The sequence below is a fragment of the Triticum aestivum genome, chromosome 5B, assembly GCF_018294505.1.
Source record: "Triticum aestivum cultivar Chinese Spring chromosome 5B, IWGSC CS RefSeq v2.1, whole genome shotgun sequence".
Taxonomy (NCBI): domain Eukaryota; kingdom Viridiplantae; phylum Streptophyta; class Magnoliopsida; order Poales; family Poaceae; genus Triticum; species Triticum aestivum.
In genome coordinates, this window is record NC_057807.1 from 328,633,613 (window position 1) to 328,641,023 (window position 7,411).

The following is a 7,411-nucleotide window of genomic DNA, read 5'->3' on the forward strand; positions in this document are numbered from 1 at the left end:
CGGATGATAAGGAGATGTGATTCTATGATTAACATCATACTTAGCAAGCATCTTACGGAAAGCACCATGAATAAAATGTGAACCACCATCAGTCATGAGATATCTAGGGATTCCAAACCTCGGAAAAATAACTTGTTTAAGCATTTTAATATAAGTGTTATGATCAGCACTACTAGTTGGAATAGCTTCTACCCACTTAGTAACGTAATCAACAACAACTAAAATATGTGTGTAACCATTAGAGGCAGGAAAAGGTCCCATATAATCAAAGCCCCAAATATCAAATGGTTCAATAACAAGAGAATAATTCATAGGCATTTCTTGATGTGTACTAATATTACCGATTCTTTGACATTCATCACAAGATAATACAAACTTATGAGCATCTTTGAAGAGAGTAGGCCAATAAAAACCGGATTGCAATACCTTGTGTGCAGTTCTATCTCCAGCGTGGTGTCCTCCATAAGATTCAAAGTGAAACTTGCGTAGGATCTGTTCCTGTTCATGCTCAGGTACACAACATCTAATAACACCGTCTACTCCTTTATAAAGGTGTGGGCATCCCAGAAGTAATGTCTTAAATCATAAAAGAACTTTTTCTTTTGCTGGTATGTGAAACTAGGTGGTATGAATTTAGCATCTTTCTTTTCCATAAGATATTTAATAGCAGTATGATCAGTGTGAATAGTAACTTTGGAATCAACAATATAAGGTCTAAACTTATCACATGCAAACACAACTGCTAAGAATTCTTTTTCAGTAGTAGCATAATTTCTCTGGGCGGTATCAAGAGTCTTACTAGCATACTGGATAACATTCAATTTATTATCAACTCTTTGCCCTAGAACAGCACCTACAACATAATCACTAGCATCACACATAATTTCAAAGGGTAAATTCCAATCAGGTGGCTGAACAATAGGTGCAGTGATCAAAGCTTTCTTAAGTATTTCAAATGCTTCTACACAATCATCATCAAATACAAAAGGAATATCTTTTTGCAATAAATTAGTCAGAGGCCTAGAGATTTTAGAAAAGTCCTTAATGAACCTCCTATAAAAACCGGCATGACCAAGGAAACTTCTTATACCTTTTATGTCCTTGGGACATGGCATCTTTTCAATAGCATCAACTTCAACCCTATCAACTTCAATACCTCTCTCGGAAATCTTATGCCCCAAGACAATGCCTTCATTAACCATAAAGTGGCACTTTTCCCAATTCAAGACGAGACTAGTGTCTTCGCATCTTTGCAAAAATCGATCAAGGTAGCTCAAGCAATCATCAAAAGAGGATCCATAAACGGAGAAGTCATCCATGAATACCTCACAAATCTTTTCACAAAAGTCAGAGAATATAGCCATCATACATCTTTGAAAAGTAGCAGGTGCATTACATAAACCAAAAGGCATACATCTATAAGCAAAAGTACCGAAAGGGCAAGTAAAAGTAGTTTTTGATTGATCCCCCGCTGACACAGGTATTTGAGAGAAACCAGAATAACCATCTAGAAAGCAGAAATGTGTGTGTTTGGACAGTCTTTCTAGCATTTGATCAATAAAAGGTAAAGGGTAATGATCTTTCTTAGTAGCTTTATTTAATTTATGGAAATCAATTACCATCCTATAACCTGTAATAATTCTTTGCGGGATCAATTCATGTTTATCATTAGGAACGACAGTAATACCTCCCTTTTTAGGAACACAATGGACAGGGCTTACCCAATCACTATCAGCAACGGGATAAATTATACCTGCCTCAAGGAGCTTTAGTATCTCCTTTCTTACCACTTCTTTCATCTTGAGATTCAATCGTTGTTGAGGATCTCTAACTGGTTTGGCATTGTCCTCCAAATTAATTTTGTGTTGGCATAACATGGGACTAATGCACTTAAGATCATCCAAAGTATATCCAATAGAAGCGCGGTGCTTCTTAAGTGTTTTCAATAATCTTTCTTCTTCTTGCTCTGAAAGGTTAGCACTAATAATAACATGATATATTTTCTTTTCATCAAGATAAGCATACTTAAGATTATCAGGTAATGGTTTGAGTTCAAACACGGGATCACCCTTGGGTGGAGGGGGATCCCCAAGAATTTCAACGGGAAGGTTGTGTTTCAGCATAGGTTCCTGTTTAAGGAACACTTCATCTATTTCCCTTCTTTCCTTCATAAACATATCATTTTCATGGTCAAGCAAATATTGTTCAAACGGATTAGTAGGAGGCACGGCAATAGAAGCAAGACCAATAATCTCATCCTTACTAGGTGATTCTCTATCACGAGGTTGTCTACTAAACTTAGCAAAATTAAACTCATGAGACATACCCTCTAAGCCAATTGTGACAGTATCCTTTTCACAATCAATCTTAGCATTAACAGTATTCAAGAAGGGTCTACCAAAAATAATGGGACAAAAGTCATCTTGTGGGGAACCAAGAACAAGAAAATCAGCAGGATATTTAACCTTCCCACACAAGACTTCAACATCTCTAACAATCCCAACTGGCTTAATGATATCCCTATTGGCAAGCTTAATAGTAACATCAATATCTTCTATTTCAGCGGGTGCAATATCATGCATAATTTCTTTATATAAGTCATAGGGTATTGCACTAGCACTAGCACCCATATCACATAAGCCATGATAACAATGATCTCCTATTTTAACAGAAATAACACGCATGCCTACAACAGGTCTATGAATCTTAGCATCTGGTCTAACAATATTAGTAGTCTCACCACAGAATTAAATAACATGCCCATCTAAACCATCATCCAAGAGATCTTTAACCATAGCAATACTAGGTTCAACTTTGATTTGCTCAGGAGGTGTATAAGTCCTAGTATTACTCTTACGAACAACAGTCGAAGTTTTAGCATGATCCTTTATCCTAACAGGAAAAGGAGGTTTCTCAACATAAGTAGTAGGAATAATAGGATCACTATAGGTGACAGTCTTTTCTTCAACTGTAATAGGTGCAAGTACTTTTACTTCAATGGGAGGATTATATTTAAACCACTTCTCTTTAGGGAGATCAACGTGAGTAGCAAAATATTCATAGAAAGAATCTACTATCTCAGAATCGAGTCCATACTTAGCGCTAAATCCACGAAAAGCATCGGTATCCATAAAAGATTTAACACATCGAACTTAGGTGTCATACCTGACTCCTTACCATTGTCGGAACCCCAACCTTCAGAGTTGCGTTTAATTCTTTCCAATAAGTTCCATTTGAATTCAATAGTCTTCAGCATATAAGAACCAGCATAGGAAGTATCGAGCATGTTGTGATCATTGAGAGAAAGCCGAGCATAAATTTTTTGAATAATCATTTCTCTAGAGAGCTCATGATTGGGGCATGAATATAACATTGATTTGAGCCTCCCCCAAGCTTGAGCGATGCTTTCTCCTTCGCGAGGCCAGAAATTATATATGTAATTACGATCACGATGAACAAGATGCATAGGATAGAACTTCTGGTGAAATTCCAACTTCAATCGTTTATAATTCCAAGATCCCGTATCATCACATAGCCTATACCATGTCAATGCATCTCCCTTCAAAGATAAAGGGAAGACCTTCCTTTTGACAACATCATCGGGAACACCTGCAAGTTTAAATAATCCACAAACTTCATCCACAAAGATAAGGTGTAAATCGGGATGCAATGCTCCATCTCCTACAAATGGATTAGCTAGCAGTTTCTCTATCATACCCGAAGGAATCTCAAAGTAAATATTTTCAAAAATTTCAGGGGTTGAGGAGCAACTCTTTGCTCCTATGGTCGGGGTGAAGATATCCCGAACAAGCCCCTCAAAGTATTAGTTTCCATAGTGACAAGTAATAGAAAATTTCAGCACACTATATAAATGTTTCCTTACCAAGTTCCACTCACAAAAAGTGCTACACTCCTCGGCAACGGCACCAGAAAAGAGTCTTGATGACCCACAAGTATAGGGGATCTATCGTAGTCCTTTCGATAAGTAAGAGTGTCGAACCCAACGAGGAGCAGAAGGAAATGACAAGCGGTTTTCAGTGAGGTTTTCTCTGCAAGCACTGAAATTGTAGGTAACAGATAGTTTTGTGATATGATAATTTGTAACGGGTAACAAGTAATGAAAGTAAATAAAGTGCAGCAAGGTGGCCCAATCCTTTTTGTAGCAAAGGACAAGCCTGGACAATTTCTTATAATGAGAAAAGCACTCCCGAGGACACATGGGAATTATCGTCAAGCTAGTTTTCATCACACTCGTATGATTCGCATTCGGTACTTTGATAATTTGATATGTGGGTGGACCGGTGCTTGGGTACTGCCCTTACTTGGACAAGCATCCCACTTATGATTAACCCCTATTGCAAGCATCCGCAACTACAAAAGAAGTATTAAGGTAAACCTAACCACAACATTAGACATATGGATCCAAATCAGCCCCTAACGAAGCAACGCATAAACTAGGGTTTAAGCTTCTGTCACTCTAGCAGCCCATCATCTACTTATTACTTCCCAATGCCTTCCTCTAGGCCCAAACAATGGTGAAGTGTCATGTAGTCGACCTTCACACAACACCACTAGAGGAAAGACAACATACATCTCATCAAAATATTGAACGAATACCAAATTCACATGACTACTAATAGCAAGACTTCACCCATGTCCTCAGGAACAAACGTAACTACTCAGAAAGCATATTCATGTTCATAATCAGAGGAGTATTAATATGCATTAAGGATATGAACATATGACCTTCCACCAAGTAAACCAATTAGCATCAACTACAAGGAGTAATCAACACTACTAGCAACCCACAGGTGCCAATTTGTGGTTTTGATACAAGATTGGATACAAGAGATGAACTAGGGTTTTGAGAGGAGATGGTGCTCGTGAAGATGTTGATGGACATTGACCCCCCTCCGGATGAGAGGATCGTTGGTGATGACGATGGTGATGATTTCCCCCTCCCGGAGGGAAGTTTCCCCGGCAGAACAGCTCCATCGGAGCCCTAGATTGGTTCCACCAAGGTTCCGCCTCATGGCGGTGGAGTTTCGTCCCGTAAGCATGCCCATGATTTTTTCCAGGGTAAAAGCCTTCATATAGCAGAAGATGGACACCGGAGGGCCACCAGGGGGCCTAGGAGACAGGGGGCGCGCCCATTAGGGGTGGGCGCACCCCCACCCTCCTAGCCAGGGTGTGGGCCCCCTGAGGTGTTTCTTCTGCTCAATAATTCTTATTAATTCCAAAAAAAATTCATGGAGTTTCAGGATTATTGGATCAGTGCCGAATAGGTTTCCAATGTTTGCTCCTTTTCCAGCCAGAATTCCAGCTGCCGGCATTCCCCCTCTTCATGGTAAACCTTGTAAAATAAGAGAGAATAGCCATAAGTATTGAGATATAATGTGTAATAACAGCCCATAATGCGATAAATATTGATATAAAAGCATGATGCAAAATGGACGTATCAAGTAGCATAAGTATTTCCCTCAGTTTTTGAGAACCAAGGTATCAATCCAGTAGGAGGCTACACTCAAATCCCTCATACCTGCACAAACAAATAAGAACCTTGCAACCAACGCGATAAAGGGGTTGTCAATCCCTTGCCGCCCACTTGCAAAAGTGAGATCTGATAGAGATAATAAGATAAATATTTTTGGTATTTTTATGATATAGATTGGAAAGTAAAGATTGCAAAATAAAATAGATCGGAAACTTATATGATGGAAAATAGACCCGGGGGCCATAGGTTTCACTAGTGGCTTCTCTCAAGATAGCATAAGTATTACGGTGGGTGAACAAATTACTGTCGAGCAATTGATAGACAAGTGCATAGTTATGAGAATATCTAGGCATGATCATGTATATAGGCATCACGTCCGCGATAAGTAGATCGAAACGATTCTGCATCTACTACTATTACTCCACACATCGACCGCTATCCAGCATGCATCTAGAGTATTAAGTTCATAAGAACAGAGTAACACATTAGGCAAGAGATGACATGATGTAGAGGGATAAACTCAAGTAATATGATATAAACCCCATCTTTTTATCCTCGAAGGCAACAATACAATACGTGCCTTGCTGCCCCTGCTGTCACTGGGAAAGGACACCGCAAGATTGAACCCAAAGCTAAGCACTTCTCCCATTGCAAGAAAGATCAATCTAGTAGGCCAAACCAAACTGATAATTGAAAGAGACTTGCAAAGATAACAAATCATACATAAAAAATTCATAGGAGATTCAAATATTGTTCATAGATAATCTTGATCATAAACCCACAATTCATCGGATCTTGACAAACACACCGCAAAAAGAATTACATCGAATAGATCTCTAAGAAGATTGAGGAGAACTTTGTATTGAGATCCAAATAGAGAGAAGAAGCCATCTAGCTAATAACTATGGACCCGAAGGTCTGACGTAAACTACTCACACATTATCGGAGAGGCTATGGTGTTGACGTAGAAGCCCTCCGTGATCGATTCCCCCTCCGGTAGAGCGCAGAAAAGGCCCCAAGATGGGATCTCATGGGTACAGAAGGTTGCGGCGGTGGAAATAGGGTTTTGTGGTGCCCTCGGATGTTTTCAGGGTATATGAGTATATATAGGCGAAAGAAGTTGGTCAGGGGAGCCACGAGGGGCCCACGAGGGTGGGGCGCGCCTACCTCCCTGGGCGCGTCTCCCTGCCTCATGGCCGCCTCGTTGCTTCCTTGACGTCCACTCCAAGTCTCCTAGATTGCGTTTATTCCAAAAACGACTCTCCCAAAGGTTTCATTCCGTTTGGACTCCATTTGATATTCCTTTTCAGCGAAACACTGAAATAGGCAAAAAAAATAGCAAGTTTGACTGGGCCTCCGATTAATAGGTTAATCTGAAAATAGTATAAAAGTGTATAATAAAGCCCATTAAACATCCAAAACAGATAATATAATAGCATGGAACAATCAAAAATTATAGATACGTTGGAGACGTATCAAGCATCCCCAATCTTAATTCCTACTCATCTCGAGTAGGTAAATGATAAAAACAGAATTTTTGATGTGGAATGCTACCTAGCATAATTCTCAATGTAATTTTCTTTATTGTGGCATGAATGTTCAGATCCGAAACATTCAAGACAAAAGTTTAATATTGACATAAGAGTAATAATACTTCAAGCATACTAACAAAGTAATCGTGTCTTCTCAAAATAACATGCCCGAAGAAAGTTATCCCTACAAAATCATATACTCTGGGTATGCTCTATCTTCATCACACAAAATATTTAAATCATGCACAACCCCAGGTTTAGCCAAGCAATTGTTTCATACTTTAGTATTCTCAAACGTTTTCAATCTTCAGGCAATACATGAGCGTGAGCCATGGACATAGCACTATAGGTGGAATAGGATGGTGGTTGTGGAGAAGACAAAAAG